Source organism: Mercenaria mercenaria, chromosome 3 (genome assembly GCF_021730395.1).
Source record: "Mercenaria mercenaria strain notata chromosome 3, MADL_Memer_1, whole genome shotgun sequence".
Taxonomy (NCBI): Eukaryota; Metazoa; Mollusca; class Bivalvia; order Venerida; family Veneridae; genus Mercenaria; species Mercenaria mercenaria.
Genome location: NC_069363.1, coordinates 88,697,392 through 88,719,439, shown reverse-complemented (window position 1 = coordinate 88,719,439; position 22,048 = coordinate 88,697,392).

The following is a 22,048-nucleotide window of genomic DNA, read 5'->3' as shown; positions in this document are numbered from 1 at the left end:
AGTAAATTGTTCGCCAATAAAACTCACGTTATAATTAACGAATGAAGTAGTCTGGAATGAACCTTCATTGACTTCAGCGCCTTGTACGTGTGATCTACGTAAAAACCATAAGTAATTGAATATATCTAATTGAACTACAAGAATGTTCAGAGTTAAAAATCTTAGGCTGCTCAATTCATGTAGATGACACTTATAAGAAGGTTTTTCTAAAAGGAACTGAAGATTGTTCAGGTGGTGAAGTCACTCGGAAGGTTTGGTCTTCTTGTAGTCTTTATGGTTTAATAACTGAAAATTAAATTTCAAAGTCCTAATCATTCCCAATAGACCGAATTTGTATTTATACAAATGAAACAAGTAAGTATTGTTGTCAATCCAGTACAATATGCAAAACATTTCTTAGTCTATCAAACTTTGCCAGATCAAGGTTTCAAATTACCAAAATTAAATCCATTAGCACAACAATATTATAAGAAAGTACACTATCAATCAAATGAACTCTTTACCAGGAGACGGCATCTATGATGTTTGCAACTAAATAAACTCATCACCCTTTAAGCTTACCGTATAAAAAAGAGATGAGATAATAATTTCAGCTTAAAATGCAACACAATCATGGGTCATATGGCGACTTTCCGGCTTTGATGGTGAAAGGAAAAACACAGGTCCCCCTTCGTGCATTTTTCATCACGAGCGGGTACCTGGGTAGAACCACCGATCTTCCGTAAGCCAGCTGGATGGCTTTCTAACATGAACAATTCAATGCCACGAGTGAGGCTCGGACCGAGTGGTTCGAGTCAATGACCCTAACCACCCGGCCACGAAGGCCCCTTACAGACCAAAAAGAAAATCGCAGCATGAAAAACTGTGATTATTTAACGTCAGTGAAATAGCTATCAATAAAGTTGGATGAAAATTGTGTCGCAACTGCCTAATAACTAACGTAATCTGTTTATGTTACATTTGATTATTTCATGGGAATTGAAAGCAAATAGCAAAAAATGGGCCATAAAATCCCGCAGTATATACATAGAATAACAGAAGCCACAGTAAAAATGCACAGACCACAATCAAACAAAGTCATATCAAGATTAGTACATGAGAGTTAATGAAAACTGTACACTCCGTCAAGTCTCCACCTACTTTGACTTAACTGAATTTGTAAAACAAGTTAGAACAATAGAGAAATCAACAATGCCAATCAAAAAAATCTTCATCACCTATCTATCAATGATAATGGTATTTGTGCTGACATTTAGATGCACGTTAATGTTGTTTTATTGTACTGAGAGCTGTGTTATATGAAATGCAGGATAACAGAATTGATTACCTTCTTAATATAATCCTTGAATGTATAATACTCCTACAAACATAAATTCTCATTCTGAGTGAGTGAAGTATGTTACTCTGTAACAGTAATAGTATTGTCATTCTGAGTAAATGAAATATATAGCACAGTAACAGTAATAATCGGTTACTAGGTGAATACGTAATTCAGGATATAGGCTCTATACCAATAAAAGAAATTGTTCTTTGTTTCATATAAAATTCAGCTACTTCAGAACAATTTTGTAACAGTTTCTAGATTTTCACTTAGTCGTAGACCTATTTTCCACAAAATATCCATATATTTGCTTCAAGAAAACGAAAAGAAAAAGGGGTGTTGAATAGTACGCAGTGAAATGCAAGTCAACTGAAGTCAGGTACCCTCATATTGCCGCATTTCAGAAAGCGGTCCGCAGAATAAACACCCTACTTTCGTTTTCAAGTAAACAACTCGAAAACATGCGAATATTAGCATGAAAAGTATCCTATTTTATGTAAAATTCATTCCACGAGTGAAATTATGCCCATAATATATTAGGGACTTCCTTGACTACACCCCGGAAGCACATTTTTGACCGAATTACTGCAATATAACCCATAGCAGATTTGTTAGTCATACAATGAGTATACGTTATAAACAAAAAATCATATTTACTTGATGCAATATCTGGTCGATCTAAACAATGTAATAATCAAAGCGTAAATCAAAATTAGTAGTATTTAATTTAAAACATTGCAGAATTTAAAATAACAAAGTCTTACAAATGATATTAAAGTGTCGAAGGAATTCATTTTGCTTTCTAAACTCTAGCTACATCAGATGGTAAAAGGGATTCTATAATAACTGTATATATTACTTTTGAGATTTTGTATTCCATATACCGATGAAATACTATTAGTTCACAATCAATAACACAATAATGATATTATATAAATATTGCATTTCTGAGAAGGTGATATGAAAAATGTTCACCGCGAGATATATGAATATTGACCGAGGCGCCAGCCGAGGTCTATATTCATATTTCGAGGGGTGAACATTTTTCATATCACCCTCTCAGGAATGCAATATTCATTTTATTATACCGAAAGCTTATAAGGGTCAAAGCATTTACTGGAAAATCAACATAATAATTTATTTAACATTAAAAAGTAATTACTAACCAAATAATGAAGACAGAATTAAAGAGTCGTTAGGACTCATAATTTTTTGCGACTTTGCTGTAATAAGATTTTTTTTGATAGATTTAGTCGAGACGATTACATATCGCTGACATCTAGCTATATTTATTCTAATATTTCAACATTGCGTCAAACAGAAGCATTCGAAAAACGGCGATAACTTTCTTCTTTCTAAATGAAACATATAAGTGTGAGTACTTATTTTCTTAGTTAGATCATTTCCAAACTTATTGTTGTAGTCTCGATTCAATATTTGATGAAAACTGTTTTCGAAATATTTTGCACGTAGCTTAAAAAAGAAAATAATCAATGCGGAAGTATCAATTTCTCAACGGGTGATATGAAACAATAATATCACATGCGCAGAAAAACAAAATAACGCTTTTGCGCATGTGATATGAAATTATGGATCATATCACCTGCGCAGAAATTGAAAATAATGATTTTGCGCATGTGATATAAAATCACTGGGGAATATGATATATTATTCAAGTTGAACTAATGGGAAATTTGCATTGGACATTTGTGTGAGGTATAATAAAAATGTTTAACAAACCTCAACACCTCCATTTCAATTCTAAGGCATCGATTTTAACTGCATTACAAATATCTTTTAGACCTGAAATAACCTACCACACTTATGAAACAGTATCTATACAAGAATGGCGTCATGAGAAACAAACTTTTTTAAAATTGATAAAAAAGAATTATGTATAATAATAATATAAATGAAATTTAGACATGGATTTTGGATTATTGTTTTGAACTGATATGATATACGTAATCTTCAGATAACTTAAACTTTGACATTGACCTTCAAAGAGTAGTTTTGAAGAAAATGCGGACTGCAAATGTTTTCTGTGTCATTATCATATTGCATTTCATAACCTAGAGTAAAATTTGCATGCGTGTATCTTGAAGGTCATATTTTCATCAAAATAGCCAGCTTGGTTCCCGTATCACCAATTGAATTGATTCATTATAGATAATATGCTTACGAAACATTTCTGACCGTGACTGATCATCAACACAATTTAATGGAAAGCCAAACATTTTTAACTTTTTTGTTTTTTGATTCTTTCTATCAAATGAGCAGCCAGTGAACGATATTAGCTTACTACATTAATTTGTAGAATGCTTTTAGCTCACATCTTTGCAGAATGATTCTAGCTTATTGCATTGTTGAATGATTCTAGTCCTGATGTGTAATTGTTCCTAAGAAATGAAGTAGTCTGGAATTTACCCTCATTGACTCGAGAACCTTGTACGAGTAAGGTCTAAACCTCATTCAATTACAAATTAATCTCCTTATGTAATCCAAGTTATTTACAACAACAAAACAAAAACTGTCTTCAATATATAATCACCCTGACATAATTAACCAATTGCGGATTTCTCTTGAGTTCTGTTTTTACGGCAACCGAACAATAAACTTTAGAGACGTTCTACTTAGCCACCAGAGCTTTATACTTGATATGATTTCAAACAAAATTTAACCCTTTGCACTGAAATCTCTCTGTAAGCAGAATATAAGCCATCTCAGTTTTAATGATATTATGTCCAGTCAAAGTGATTCTGTACTAAATATTACTTTGTTATGCATTCATACGCAAAGTTTTACAAATATTGATTTATTAGTGTCATTAAATTCATGTCTCTGTGTTGAATAGTTTTGTTCATTGATACAATACAGCTGCTTTGATGGTATATTGTCAACACAATTACACTTCCATCATGCTTTCTTTAAAATATGTCATATAGCTCTTTTGTCATATATTGTTTATTAATATATTTTCTTCTTCCAGTGTAGAATATCAGAACTGTCTAAATTTTAGCTTTTTCCTTATATAAAAGGATGCAAACCTAATTCTCTTGATATTGTAAAATATCAAAAGTCAAGTGCAGCAATGACCACGGCAAACATAGGCAGAGTCGCACATTGTAAAGTAGGCCAAGTACGAATAAAAACTGTCCTGGAAAAATATTATAACAGTTGACGGGTTGCTATAAATATCAATTTGCAAGTATAATTCAATCGTATTCAAAAACTTTATTTGCTCGTGGCTAGGTCAAATAATCTGTCCAGTTGTGTTCATGTCATGACGTGACAGTAAATCAATGAGACATTATACATATGTTTTGCTTTCAAATTGGTTCTTGCACTTGAATTAAGCAAAATTCGTGCTCGTCATATTTACAAGAAGTGTCATTTAGCGTTTTGTGTAAACGTAAAGTAAAGCCGAATAAATGAATGTACGGATCAAAGCTACATCTTTGAAATTGTGCCGTTGTACATATGTTATAGCATATTCTAACACGACCCGATTCATTTTCCTCTTAAACAAAAAAGGTTGAAAATTATCTGTTATCATACAACTTTTCATTTTTCTGATGTCACAATTATTACGTCATAGCGTCAAACGGCATTGCGGTGCGCTGTAAAATAAACCAACGGAAAAGAAGCAAATATTATATGGATGTCGTCAATGATGTATTTAAATATCCTTGGAAACGTGACTGTAAGAATCGAAATGAAATATCTCAATTAGTGATTTGCTCTTGAATAAAATCATTATTTGTCGTTCAGATGCGCATTATGGTATCATTCGAGCTGCGTCCTCGTGGCATAATTCCTTCGCATCTGAACTCCAAACAATGGTTTTATTTAACGGCAAATCACAAAGTGAGATATATTATTTCTTAAACAATTACTTCCGTCTACACATATACAGAGCTCAGTTTTTCGTATATAATGAATAGACATCCCAGACATTATAAGTGTGCTGTTTTGTGATGTGGAATATCCGCAATTTTCAAAAAGTTTAAAGAAAATATTCGAAAAAGAAAAATCACGTGCAAGTTAATGCCAAATAATGCCTTGAAATTTGAAAATTTACTTCTTACCTTCGATAAATATTTATTTCAAAGAAAGAAATTTTTCACAATATTCATTTTGCATAACAATATTGATACTGCTGCAGAAACAGCACAGTCTTGACACAACAGAAGCATTGTATAATCATATCAATTGTTTAACGGTTGCAAATCAAAGGCTGAAGTTAAAAAATTAATAAGTTTCACAGCTATTACGCTGGTGCAAGGTTTAGAGATCTTTTTACTCAGCGCAAAAGACGACTTTGTTGACTGTTAAGAGGCTTTCGACATTGTATAGACTTGAACAAAGTCACAAATCAAAGCTTGTTTTCACAACTGAAATGTTTTCAAAGGTTAAGTAGAAAAAGTTCCCTTTTATATCAATTCAAAAATCATCAAATGTAAAGCTTCCTTACGTAAAATATCAATGAAATTTATGTTATACAAAAATATTCACATATCCAGGTAATTTTTCCACGTAAGGACGTGTTTTGTATAGAGCCATATATTTTTGCCATGATAAAATGTAAAGGCACATGGCAGCTGATATATTTATCAATAATGGCATATCTATATTTCTGGTTCTGACAAATTGTTTTCTTATTAAATATCTGAACAAATTGTTTTGTACTACTAGGATAGGTTCAAGATAAAAGCACTTCATCAAATTTATCTTAAAAGAAACGCGACAATTACTTAGAAAGCTATTCGATCGTAGAAAGAATAAAATGTTATTAAATGTAAAAGTCGTTATAATCTAGGTTAATATGACATAATTAACCTTAAGCATGCTAGATAAATTGTCGTCTGCTGGAAATGTCGTCTGCTAAAATTGTAAAGTTCATTCAATTTGCTCCAAAATTGGAAGAAATATTGTCAGAGTAGCAAACAGCTTGGAACCTGATCAGACGCCGATTTAATCGGCGTCTGATCTGGTTCCAAGCTGTTTGCAAAGACTGTTAAATTCGCCTGCAGCAGGCTAAGGGTTAACAGTTGTCGTATTCTGTCATATCCCTAATTCTTATTCCGTTATTATACATTTCATCTACAATTACTGTCATTACATGGTCTGAGAGAGAGAGAGGGTTAAAAGCTGCTTAAGGATACCCTAAAAGATTTCCGTCAGTATAATTTTTTTAAAAGCCATAAGTAAATATATCTAATTGCACTACTTCAACTTTCAAAGTAAAAAATCTAAGGCCGCAGAACTCATAAATGTCACTTTAAAGTGGGTTTTCATAAAACGCACTGAAGAATGTTCAGGTGGTGAAGGTACTCGGCAGTTTTGGTCTCCTGATCGTTATTATGGGTTGATAACTGTAAATTTCAAAGTCCTCATTGTTCCCAAGAGACTGAAATTGTATTTATACAAATGAAACAAGTAAGTATTGTTGTAAATCCAGTACAATATGCAAAACATTTCTTAGTCTATCAAACTTTGCAAGATCAAGGCTTCAAATTACCAAAATTAAATCCATCAGCACAACAATATATTATTAATCAAATGAACTCTTTACCAGGAAACGACATCTATGGTCTTTGCCACTTAAAAAATTCATCACCCTTTAAGCTAATCATATTAGAAAGAGACGAGATAATAATTTCAGCTTAAAGTGCAACACAATCATAGGTCATATGGTGACTTTCCAGGTTTGATGGTGGAGGAAAAACACAGGCCCCACTCCGTGCATTATTTCATCACGAGCGAGTACCTGGGTAGAACCACCGACCTTCCGTAAGCCAGCTGGATGGCTTTCTCACTTGAAAAATTCAACGCCCCGAGAAAGGCTCGAACCCACATTGGTAAATGGCAAGTGATTTGAGTCAGCCACCCTAATTACTCGGTCACGAAGGGCCCTTACAAATTAAGTAGAAATTCGCTACATGAAAAACTACTAAATTCCTGTGATTATTTACCGCCAGTGAAATAGCTATCAACCAGTGAAATAGCTATCAATAAAAGATGGATGAAATTTTTTTTTCGGAATTGCTTCAAAACTACCTTAATCTGTTTATTTTACATTTGATTATTTCATGGGAATTGAAAGCAAATAGCAGAAGCGGGCCATAAAATCACGCATTCTGTGCACAAAATAACAACAACCACAGTAAAATTTGGGTCCTTTGGTAACACAGACCATAATCAAACAAATTTATACAAGCTTAGTACATGAGAGGTAATGAAAAATGTACACTCCGTCAAACCCCTATACCTACTATGGTTTACTGCATCTGTAAAACAAGTTAGAAGAACAGAAAAAATAAAATAATAAAAAATAACGAGCAATCTGCATAATCTATCGGTGATAATGTTATTTGTACTGACATCTAGATGCACGTTAATGTTGTTATATTGTACTGAGAGCTGTGTATATGAATTATACGAAAATTAAATTAATTACCTTCTTAATTTAATCCTTGAATGATTTATACTCCAACAAACATGAAAACATGAATTCTAATTCTGAGTGAATGAAGTAAGTAACACTGTAATAGTAATAGAATTCTGATTCTGAGTAAATGAAATCTGTAGTACTTGAACAGTTATAATCGGTTACTAGGTGAACACCGTTATTCAGCATACAGCTGGTTCTTTAATCATGCAATGAGTATACATTTTAAACAAAAATTCATATTTACCTGATGCAATATTTAGTCAATCTAAACAATGTAGTAATAAAAGCGTAAATTTGCAGTATTTAATAGTACTAATTTTTAAAACATTGGACAATAAATAACAAATTCTTACAAATGATATTAATTTGTTGAAAGAATAGTAGAGATCTTAATAGTGATTTCTCTTATATTTATAACAGTGTAAAAGTTATAGTCTTTATAATGATGAAATGCTATGGAGTTCGTTGAAAGAATAGCAGAGATCTTAAAAGTGATTTCTCTTATATTTATAACAAAAGTTATAGTCTTTATAATAATGAAATGCTATGGAGTTCACCGTCAACACGAATAAGAAACAAACCTACATACGTCCATTATAATTCAAACACATCGATTTATCAACTATTAAACCAAAATTGTTTTTAGATCTTTGATTATATATAACACATTTTTGAAACATGTCTTATATAATTCACTAATTTTTCATAAATCCTGTCGGCGCACGACATGTACATTTATATTTGTTGTCTGCCATTCAAGGTTACTTTTCTATTTCAATACGTAAATTTGTGATTATGTCAAGAGAAGCCCACTAGTTGCTTTTGCTGAAATATGTGGTAAAAACGACTTTTTATAAAAGTAAGAATTGCGGTAAAATTTGGACACAGACTTCGGATTATAGTTTGGAACCGTCATATGATGTACATGGTCTTCAGATAACTTAAACTTTGACATTGACCTTTAAACAGCAGTTTCTACGAAAATGCTTCTTTAAAACAAGTGTTGATTGTTTAGCATTTTGCAAGTAGCAGTATTCTACCAATAGGACTTGCCTCAAAGACCATACATAATTGATACCTTGTTGTATATCTTGCAGGTTATGTTTTCCTCCCAATAGCCAACTTGTCTCCCGTACTAGTTGGAACTGACCCAGAAAAGAGACTATGATATTTCATAACTCGTTAGCAGGATTGGTTTCGGCCATGAACTCGTATTGGTTCTATTATCAATTTACTTCTCACCAGGGTACAATAAATACAAAGTGCATAATACTTGTAAAAGGTTAATATAAATATATTACCTTAATTAAGGTAGTTTCTAGAACAAGTATTTATTTGCATGAATAAATCGTATCAATTGGCGTTTCTACATAATTTCATTATTTCTATTCAAGTTTTGAATGCATAAAAAGTATCATCATGCGTTTCTACATAATTCCATTATTTCTGTCCAAGATATGTATGCATTAAACGCATGATCATGCGTTTCTACATAATATCATTATTATTTGTCTAACTGTGTATGTATACAACATATCATTATCCTTTCCTTATTATGTTTTGATTTTTAAATTTGTTGTTACAGTAAGTACTTTATATCTAATATTATTACTGAATAGTAGCTCCGCAGAAATTCTCCATCAATATAATGTTTGATTAGCTAAGTATATATGTAGGAAAAATAATAAAATAACAAGGGTGTGAAGACTCACCGCTCTTTGCGTTTATCGAATTACAAAATATCCTACTGAAATATGCCAAGTAATTAACAATGTTAATATCAATCTTCAAAGATTGAACGATTTGAATTCCAGCATAATTCTGGTAGGTATGGCAGCCGAAATGATAAACTCTTCAATTCAGAAATTAGTGGTTTGATTTTGATAAGATTTCAGATAAATCATATCAATACCAAACTGACCTGCTGTCCAAAATGTTACGGCTACTTTTTTCATTAGCAAATATAAACGAGGGCCTTTTCTGGCCACTTTTTTCTTAAGTTATTCTCTAAGAACAGATCTTTTTCCAAACCAATGCTGTATCAGTACCGCATACATTTTGTAAAATTCTCGGTTGATGACCATACTGTCAATACAAATCGACTGTTTCTGTGGATTTTTACATCAGTCAGCGAAATGAAATTTTAGCATTTAAGGTAGAACAATAGATCATACAACAATATAAACACGCATGAACGAACTTATTTTGATTGTACCTCAAAAGAAAAATTATTATGTGTTTTTAGTAATTCTGGTACCTTTTTTTCTCAGGCCTCTGGCGGATGTATAGGCAATCGTTCATACGAATTTTAGAGATATTCGCAGTTTATGTTTTGAAAGAACGCTGCTCGATGACATACTCCTTTAACAGCTGAACGAACGAGTCTGTAATAGATACTTTTAAGGAAACAATTTACAAGTTAAAGATGTCTCAGAAAAACGAACATCACGATAACATTTCTGAGAAAGTTTTTAGATACTAATGGTGTCAATTAATGGTGTTCCATTGGGTCAATAGTTTACATTTCAAAATAGACGTGCACGTATAAAAGTATGTTTGCGCTCGTGAACATATCCGTCAACGTACGTTATATGTAGGGGCACACGTTTACGCGTGTCACTTTTATTTACGCGTGCACAAGACACAATGATAGTGGACGTGAATATTAAATTTTGCACATGCGTGTTACCACTTAAATGTATGTTAGTGTATCTACATATTTACGCCTGAAAGTTGATATTTACACCTGCACCACGAGGTAACTAACTCTCGGTCGCGAGATACTAGAGAGTATTTTGTGACCACGTGATAACTATCTCATGTGAACGATTTACTGTCTCGTATCAGCGAATAAGTGCCTCGTCGGACGTGATAGTATTTCATCGTGTGCGAACGAGAAAGTTATTTCGTGGCCGCAAGATACTAACGCACGTGTCACTTGATAAAAAACGCACAGTGTCACCTCGTAGCTTCCACATGTAATAGTTATATCTTGAACTTATTTGTTTTGATGTATTTTTATTTCGATATTCTTGGATAATTATTTTCCTGAAAGATATTTAAGATCATGCAATACTTCCATTCGTTAACGACAGAATGTGCGTTAAAATGTTAGTATCTCTGAAATCATCTTTCATTTGAATAAGGTTGTATTATAAATCATGTTATTAGAGCCTGGATGTTATTCCTACAACAAAAAAGATAATGTTTGTAAGAAATCAGAAAACTGTTTGCACAGAAATTTATGTTTCTTTCGCAAAATATCGTACCATCTAACATTGTATTTGATTTCGCGCAATTATTTTGAGATGAAAATTTAAATAGCTCTGGGACTTGGAAATACAAATTGAGCATCGTGATAATACTCAGAATAGTTTTATCGTTCATGTCGACTTCTGAACATATTTTGGTTAGCGCCAAGGGAAATTTTACATTGATAGGCAGCTTTTGTTTGGTTGATTATTGAACTAAATGACAGATCTTAAAATTAATACATTTTCGTGAACTTTGGTTATGTAATCCTGTCAAACTAACAAGACCAAAAGGAATAAATGAATAAATCTAATTCCTGAATTCGCTTTGTTAAATTCCTTTGGGGGTTTCGGTGACATAATCTATGAATTTCTCAAGAATTGTTATTAAGAGTTCAATTACTATGTTTTCTATATTATGATGGAAAAACAAATTAGACACGTTCTTTACATTTCAACAGAAGATATTCAATGTTTTTTTTTATCTTGATGCGATTAACTTACAGTCTTTCTTTATAGAAAACGTAGGACTGAATTATGATAAACATAGGTAAGCATACCCACTAGGAATAAAAGTTATTTTTCAAACCGATTTACTTGGATAGCTATAAAATGTAATTCAGCTCCATAGTTTGCCAAAAGTGTTTTTTTTAAAGCTATGCCTTTTTAAATCTTATCAAATCTATTTTAATTTAATTGTAAGTTCGTCAAAAACACACTGACACTAAATGATGCTATGTCGTAGCATAGAGAAACATACCAAAACCCTAACAGAATGTTTCGTAGGAAAAAATAGAACAACAGGAATCTTAATTACACGACTGGAAAAGAAAACTGCTGAATTATTTCCAGTTTTAGAAATTCTTTGAAGACTGATATGTAAGTAATACGGAATTCGTTGAAAAACACCCTACATCACTTTAGAACTTTTCAACGAAAGATTTTTTCCCATTTTATATAAACACGAAAATATGGGTCAAATACACCCACTTTGTAATTGAGGTACTGAGTGTATATACTGGGAATTTACTGAGCTAGTGAAAGCTGGAAAGAAGGAAAAACTGTTCTAAAAAAAGTTAGAAAAATATAATATGGTTGATAACAAATCTATTATAGTAAGTAGTTGGTAATGAGAAAACGAGAAATCAGTTACTTTATTTAAACAAAATGAGTCTTTTTTACTAAATTAGACCCATCTAAATTACTTTTAGGACAACCCACATACGGAAATTAAATCACGGTAAAAAGTGTGATTAATTGCGGGACTGAAGAATAATTTTCATCCGAAAGATATACAAGATAATAGCCCATCGATCACCAAGTCGTCATAGCTGCGACAATTAGTAAATAAGATAATACACAATACATGTCGAATGCTTATTTCATTTTTAATGTTTATCATACGTACATAAGGCAGATGTTTGTAGACACCTTACAACGTGCTCTTTTAGAGACCATTCATATTTTTTTTATTCTTGTTTTTTTTTTAAATGGAATGAAATCACACAAACCCTTGAGTTCGGGTTTGTTTCACCGAGTTTACGGTTTCGTCTGAGTAAAAAGCTCGTGACCATCAAACTAGATAACCATCATAAACACAAATATAAATACTAGAGCTGCTTTTGAGAAAAGCGCATGTCTCCCACAACTGCCTAATCATGTGAATAATAAAAAAAAAATCAGTAATTTTTGGAGCAAGTTTTAGGATGATAGGATGAATGGTTCACTTTCTTTATGAGTCTAGGTGATTAGGATAAATGGTTTTTGGAGCATGTTTTAGAATGAATGGTTCAGCATTTTTGAGTGTAGGTGATTCAGTAATTATGGTCAAGGGCCATAATTCTGAAGAGCCTTTGCCGATTTGGCTAGTTATCGAACTTGGCTGACACATTTTGTTCAAGTCTGATGAAGATCGGATGAGAAATGTTCGACTTAGAGTGCGGACAAGATGAAATGGTTTTTGGTGCACATTTGAGAATGAATACTTCAGCATTTTTATGAGTCTATGTGATTCATTAATTATTGTCAAGGGCCATAATTCCGAAGACCCTGGGTCGATTTGGCTTGTTATCGAACTTGGCCGAGGACTTATACAAACACATTTTGTTCAAGTTTGGTGAAGATCAGGTAAGAAATGCTCGACTTAGAGTGCGGACAAGATATATGGTTTTTGGTGCATGTTTGGGAATGAATACTTCAGTATTTTTATGAGTCTAGAAGATTCATTAATTATTGTCAAAGGCCATAATTCCGAAGAGCCTGGGCCGATTTTACTAGTTATCGAACTTGACCGAGGTCTTATGGTCAAACACATTTTGTTCAAGTTTGGTGAAGATCGGATGAGAAATGTTAGACGTAGAGTGCGGACAAGCTTTCAGACAGACAGACAGACAGACAGGAGTAAATCAATATGTCTCACACACCACTGTGTGGTGGGAGACATAATTGCAATAAAACAAATGTATTGATTATATGCAACTCATTTTAGTAAACGGATAAAAACTTCACCGGTTAAATGTTAAAAAAATCATATTCCAAATCTTACCCGTTTTTTCATGAAACATTTTCATTATCCTTATACAAATCTGTGCATCAAACTAATAAACATTATGATGAAAAAAAAAAACAAAAGAAAAACAAAAACAACAACAACAAAAACAACAACAACAACAACAACAGAACAACAATTGAGAAGTCAAATAAGCGTTTGAGTCTGTGCTTTGAACTCCGAATGTTTAAAAAGTCGAGTTTCGAGCTCGGGATTTTGAGATACGATTGAAATGAAAAGGATCTAAGGTCCAGCAGCGCTCTAAAATACTTGGCTACCTACATGTTGTCTAAATACAATACGGTTATAATAATAGTAGCTGGATCTGGGATGCTGTATTCGGTTGGCGTGGAGTTTTGCCAGATCGGATCTTACGAGGCGCACAAGCGCCGAGTGTGATCCGACCTTGCAAAATCCACGAGAGCCGAATACAAAATCCCAAATCTAGCTACTGTTATAATGACCCTTTTATCATATACGTCCACCTTTTTATCTGTTGTTTTGTTCTTGAACAAAATTTTCAATGTTTATCGATGTTAAAATGTAATGAATTTATCCATCTTTCAATTTGGACAGAACCATTAACTGTTAAAAGGGGATGCTTACCAAAATGATACCGACTGAATGGCGTACAGTGCAGTTCATGATCAGACTGCACGGATGTGATCTACACTGGTCGCAAGTGCAGAATCAATCGTGTCCAGCATAATAAGGGTTAAGACAGAAATAATAAAATTATGTACAAACGCCTAATGATACGTTTGATGCATACAAAACTTGGACAGAAATAATAGTATTTATGTAGAAACGCCTAATGATACGATTTATTCCTGCAAATAAATACTTGTTTTAGAAACACCTTAATTAAGGTAATATATTTATGATACTAAATTTCATGGCATAGTCAAATACATATGTACGGTGACATATGAGACTTTTTTTATTATTTCGTTTTTACGAAATAAGATTTCGTTTAAATAAGATTTCGTTTTAACGAAATAACATTTAGTTTTCACGAAATAATATTTCATTTTTACGAAATAACATTTCGTTTTTACGAAATAATTATTCGTTTTTTACGAAATAATAATTCGGTTTTACGAAATCTTATTTCGAAAACGTTTTTTTGTTATTTCGTAAAAACGAAATAAAAAAAGTTTCACATGTCACTTTACGGGCACCGTACACATGTTCTGTCATCTGTTATGTAAAATATGTTAACCTAGAAGTCCATTTTTCTTCAATTCTTATTTATGTATATTTTGGACAATGTGTATATATGCTGATCAGCTGAATAAAATAAACTTAACAATCCAGCCAATACAAAGTATTTCTTTATATGTAAGTTTTATAAGATATTTCGTTCTCTTAAGAATCTTTCAGAATATATGCTTATTCTAAGTGTTTTATAGTTACTCATTCCAATTCACAATAACACTATTTTCCAGCTTAATGTAGTAGATATACATCTACATTGAATGCAGTACATTTTCTTTCAAACAGCACAAGTAATTGTGTAAGTAAACACAATGTATATGAATAAATTATGTTACTATAAAATTTTGAAAGTTTGTTACAAAGGAATGTCCATTTTACTGTTTTAAAACGGAAACTCTCCGCATGATTTTTCGCTGCATAGGTAGGTAAGTAAATGTATCATATAAATCTATAAAATCCAGGCTCCCTGAGCTTATACGTTCCATATACACATATTTCAAAGTCCAAAAAATCTTAAGTCAGTGCAACTTATTTTTATAATAATTTTTAATATTATTCTGACTATCTTTCTTGGCTCTGATTTTCTCTAGTGTTTTGAGAACAAAAAGGACAAAATTAAACAGACTTATCTATGGCATGTCAAACGTTGCTAAATTATATATGTATGTTATTATTATTGTATGTCTGTTATTGTTATTCAATGTCTTGTCATTCATATTCTAAAAGTCATTATAGTTATTTTATATTTCGTTATTCTTATGTATCTTTGATATTGTTATTCAATGTCGTGTCATTCATATTCTAAGTGTTACCATTGTTATTGTATACGTCGTTATTCTTATTGTATGTTCGATATTATGATAAAAGTCATTATTGTTATTCTATATTTCGTTATTCTTATTGTATCTTTGATATTATTATTCAATGTCGTGTCATTCATATTCTAAGTAATACCATTGTTATTGTATATGTCGTTATTCTTATTGTATGTTCGATATTCTTATGGTAAAAGTCATCATTGTTGTTCAATATCTGACGATTCTATTTACCAAACGTGTCATTCTTATTCTATGTTATGTAATTGTATAATTTGTATAGCGTCGCTGTGCTGTTTATATCGCGTGTGCTATTTATATCGCGGGAAATCCCACATACAATAAGAATATCAAGCTTTCAAAAACAATAATGAATATACAACAACAATAACATCTTTTACAATAAGAATATCGAACATACAATAAGAATAACGACATATAGAATAACAATGGTAACACTTAGAATATGAATGACACGACATTGAATAACAATAACAAACATACAATAATAATAACATACATATATAAGTTAGCAACGTTTGACATACTTATATCTTGTGAACAAAACATTGGGTCTGAACACAGACTGATACTCTCTATGGTTGCCGCAGTCAAAATGACATCTGATTTATATCGTTATTGCTGTCATGGGTCAGGTGAACTTTCGGTTACTTTCAAAACCAAAGGTATAACTGACTTAAATTACAGTTTTCAGTAAATTAAGTTTTCTTTTCACTAATCATCATAAGAACTAAGTTCTTTTCCCGTGATAGTGCAATGCATTTTCATATTAATTATTGTTCCGTGTTCTAATTACATAATATGAAATGTAATTTCTTTTTAAATAGATTAAAATCCTACCAATGAATAAATTAAATAAAAACAAGAGCTGTCACTAATGGTGAAAAATGCCCCCGCAGCACCTTGACCTTTGGCCTGGTGACCCCAAAGTCAGTAGGGTTGGTGTACTCAATAAGTACTATCAGCATGTGAAGTTTGAAAGTCCTGGGTGAAGTGGTTCGCATGTAAAGTGCCTTCATGCAAAAAGGTAATGTTGGCCCCTGTGACCTTGACCTTTGACCTGGTGACCCCAAAGTCAGTAGGGTTGGTGTACTCATAAAGTATAATCAGCATATAAAGTTTGAAGGTCCTGGATGAAGTGGTTCGCGAGTAAAGTGCTTTCATGCAAAAAGTTAATGTTGGCCCCTGTGACCTTGACCTTTGACCTGGTGACCCCAAAGTTAGTAGGGTTGGTGTACTCAATAAGTACTATCACCACGTGAAGTTTAAAGGTCCTGGGTGCAGTGGTTCGCGAGTAAATTGCCTTCATGCAAAAAGTTAACGTTGGCCCTTGTGACCTTAACCTTTGACCTTGTAACCCCAAAGTCAGTAAGGATAGTGTACTCAATAAGTACTATCAGCATGTGAAGTTTGAAGGTCCTTGGTGCAGTGGTTCGCGAGTAAATTGCCTTCATGCAAAAAGTTAACATTGGCCCCTGTGACCTTGACCTTTGACCTGGTGACCCCAAAGTCAGTAGGGGTAGTATACTCAATAAGTACTATCAGCATGTGAAGTTTGAAGGTCCTAGGTGCAGTGGTTAGCGAGTAAATTGCCTTCATGCAAAAAGTTAACGTGACTAACGAACTAACGAACGAACGAACGAACGAACGAACGAACAGACGGACAGTTGAAAACTAATATGCCTCCCTTCGGGGGCATAAAAAAATAAAGAGTTTCAGAGACTGGTATTTACTTAGCAGAATAAAACGGTAGAAAACTCTATGAAATGGTTGGATTTTATACAATAATTACGTTTTTACGTGGAACTTGTATTTGTGGAATGTTAACACTTATCATGCCGGACTCGATTGATTCTGTCGTAGATCATGATCAGTCTGCACATCCGTGCAGTATGATCAAGATCTGCACTGTTTGCCATTCAGTCAGTATCTTTTTGGTAAGCACCCCTTTTGACAGTTAATGGTACTGTCCAAATTGAAAGATGGACAAGTCCTATATAGAAATTTAGCAGGATAAGGGTTAAGGCCAGACACCGAATAAATGGAGACATATTTTTGTTTTATAGCTCCTTTACTAGACTGACATGTCGTTAATGAATGCTTCTAAGATAATAAGTGATAACTGAACACCATAGTATTAATAAAATAGTAATATAATAAATGTAATACTTTTATAATATGTGAGGAAGTTGCAGAGATCATCAAGTATTTAAAATGTTTACACGTGTCGTATGCCAAACATTTTTTTCAAGGCAGTGCAAGAAATGTATGTTATTACAAATAATTGCACACACACATTAATCAAAGCCTTGAGATGTCTGGTGGTTGCGGGTTTTGCTAGAGTTATTTTCATTTTAAATGCCAATCTATAAATATACATGTATAAGAAACAAATACTAATGTGCCTTACATCTAAGATAAACTCTGTTTGACCTTACATGAACAGCTGGAAGTCAGTGATGTAACCATGGGCTGGAATACCTAATCATTGACAGATCTTATATAATCTATGTGGCCAGTGTGAATGGATAGATGATGAATAAGAACTGCTTGATCATTGATAATTCATCCGCATTGTTCATGAATGGGACTACTTTGTGTAGCACATGAACAAATTCCTTTGGAGGTGATTTGGAATCAAATAAAGATGCTACATGATTGTCAGAAATACACTTAACTTTGGTAGCGGGATAAACCCGCAACCAAAAATGACAGAAGTGGTATAGTTAAAAAAACTAATAAAAACGGTTTATAAGTTTTCGATACCTGTACATGTTCATAAACTACCTAATGGAAATATGCTACACATAAATAAGAAAACATATTAATTTTTGAAACAGAAGACGGACCGAAATAAAATGATTTATCACACCGTCAACAGCAATGTAATGCCAACATGCAAAAAACAAATGAGCCGCGCCATGAGAAAACCAACATAGTGGCTTTTCGACCAGCATGGATCCAGACCAGCCTGCGCATCCACTCAGTCTGGTCAGGATACATGCTGTTCGCTAACAGTTTCTCTAATTGCAATAGGCTTCGAAAGCGAACAGCATGGATCCTGACCAGACTGCGTGGATGCGCAGGCTGGTCTGGATCCATGCTGGTCGCAAAGCCACTATGTTGGTTTTCTCATGGCGCGACTCAAATACCCTTGAACTTATAACATAACCTGGCAGATGACTTTTCTGTCTTATATGAAAGTCCGCAGCATTTAAGTTCAACGGGGTATTAAAGTGATTTGTTAATGTATTAATCTAAGATTAATTTCAAGGTTTAAAGGAAACACCTTTTGCGACCTTCGCGGCAAGGCGATTAACTTTTGTTTAATGTACCAGAATATTTTACATTGCAGAAATATGCCAATATAATATTCATAATGTTTATGTTTATTAAAGAAGTTTATATTCATATTATCTACTTCAGTTATATTATATAATAGATAAGTTTTATTACCATGTGACAAAAAATCAACATTTTAGTTACTTTAAATGTAATTGTTTAATAAAATTATACCTATCTTTAACTAAGCTATAATGCTGTTGTACTTTGCGCAGATTAAATGCACATATGTTTACTTCCAAGGAATTAAGCCGAACTTCCTTTTCTTAATAATGACACAATACATCAAAATCAGATAATAAGTATTTAAGTAAATACATTTACAGCACAGTAGACTAATAAATACATATAATAATCCGTAAAGCCTCAGCGAATAGTATAAAGTATTTTTTTCAAATGTCACATTAGCTTCTAGACAAACTTGAGTCCTAGGAGACCAGTAGAATAGATCCTGGTCATAAAATCATCTTTAATAGCATTTTCTGAAAGAGAAAATCACATCTTTTATCTCTTGATATGAGCCTAGAGAGAAAAATGCCTTCTGGAAAATATTTCGTGGAGGAAATAAAACATTATTACAAATAATTTGGTCTCGACAGACTTTGTAAGTCTGATTAGCTACCAGACACTGTAAAATATGACTAACTGACCTGATTGCGTAAAGATTAACTGACATTTGTGCGATGCACCGATTTTTTACAGATGTATAACCTTTACGAGTATCTGCATTGGACAAAAATATTACTTATTACTATCCAATCATGGAATTATTAGACAAATAATACAAATAATAGGAAACAGGCTGAGCTATTAACAAACTCGAATGAGCGAATATGAAAAAATCCAGGTCATTACAAAAAAAGATAGAGTACGGAATTAACTCATTCTCGCTGGTTCAATCGGGTTGGGCGGGGTCAATACGGAGAAGTTACTTCCCTTTGATTTTTAAATGAGGCCATTTTGTTTTTAAATTACATATTTTTCACAATTACAATAGTATCTATTTTTTTTAGAAATAGAATGGCCTGTATAACTGTTAAAAACAGCTATATTTATCAATCCAAGTAAGCTATGCCCGGTCCGACTTTTGCAATTCTATTAAGAATGGCATATGTATTTTAATAAGACTTTATTGTTTTGTTGTGAACTTGTGACATACATATGATGAGGCGTAAATAAACTATTGAATTGAATATTTCATCTAATACCAGTGTGACTATGACTAGTGTTGTTCGTAAAGAAGTTCCTGTCAGAAATTCTGACAGTTTTCTAGGGCAATATTGAGAAAATATGAAAAACCTGGACTATTTGAGACAACGACAATTAGATCGTTTGAATTGTTTGTGCAATTACAACAGCGATTCCCATGCTGGAAACATGCTTAAAACATTAGCGTCAGAAATGTTTGTACTCTGCTCTTAATTGATAAAACGAACCTTTGTCATAAATCTGTCGCGCTATAATTTCATCGATTCAAATGTAAAGTGTGTGAAGTTGGCAATAAGTTAAACTTTCGACATTGAACATTCGATCTCAGAACGACATTGGACATTCGATACCAGAACGACATTGGACATTCAATTTAAGAACGACATTGGACATTCGAATCCAGAACGACATTGGACATTCAATTTTAGAACGACATTAGACATTCGAATCCAGAACGACATTGGACATTTGATACCAGAACGACATTGGACATTCGATTTCAGAACGACATTGGACATTCGATTTCAGAACGACATTCGACATTCGATACGAGAACGACATAGGACATTCGATTTCAGAACGACACTGGACATTTGATACCAGATCTACATTCGACATTCGATTTCAGAACGACATTCGACATTCGATACAAGAACGACATTGGACATTTGATACCATGTCTACATCTGACATTCGATTTCAGAACGACATTGGACATTGGATTTCAGAACGACATTGGACTTTCGATTTCAGAACGACATTGGACATTTGATACCAGACCGACATTGGACATTCGATTTCAGAACGACATTCGACATTCGATACCAGAACGACATTGGACATTTGATACCAGATCTACATTCGACATTCGATTTCAGAACGACATTCGACATTGGACATTCGATTTCAGAACGACATTGGACATTCGATTTCAGAACGACATTGGACATTCGATTTCAGAACGACATTGGACATTTGATACCAGATCTACATTCGACATTCGATTTCAGAACGACATTGGACATTTGATACCAGATCTACATTCGACATTCGATTTCAGAACGACATTCGACATTGGACATTCGATTTCAGAACGACATTGGACATTCGATTTCAGAACGACATTGGACATTCGATTTCAAAGCGACATTCGATACGAGAACGACATTCGACATTCGATACGAGAACGACATTCGACATTCGATTTCAGAACGACATTGGACATTCGATACCAGAACGACATTGGACATTCGATACTAGAACGACATTGGACATTCGATTTCAGAACGACATTGGACATTCGATACCAGAACGACATTGGACATTCGATTTCAGAACGACATTCGACATTCGATACCAGAACGACATTCGATTTCAGAACGACATTGGACATTCCATTTCAGAACGACATTAGACATTAGATTTCAGAATGACATTGTACATTCAAATCCAAAACGACATTGGACATTCGAATCAAAAACGAAAATTTGCTAAAAGTAGTACCTTTAGTAAGTAGGTCTTCGTCCTTGAAAGGCGGCCTTTATATTGTTAATCATGTTATATATCTGTTTTTTTTGCGTATCTGTAAGTTTTTGTTTGTATTTATTACTTGCGAGTTCAAAACGAGCTGTCGACACATATCTTTTTTTATTTTCATTCTTACTGCGTTGTTTGTTTTAAATGTATAAACATGATGGAAAATGAACACAAGAATGACACTTCTGGTAATGAGTTATTTATGGTTTATGGGCATTTATCTCATCTAAGCTGAGCAAAGATTTTGTTTATAAACACAGGTGCCCTGAAGCTGGACAAATGGCCACCGGATTGACTGCACCGGGGCCGTGATATGAACAATTTCTATCTTAA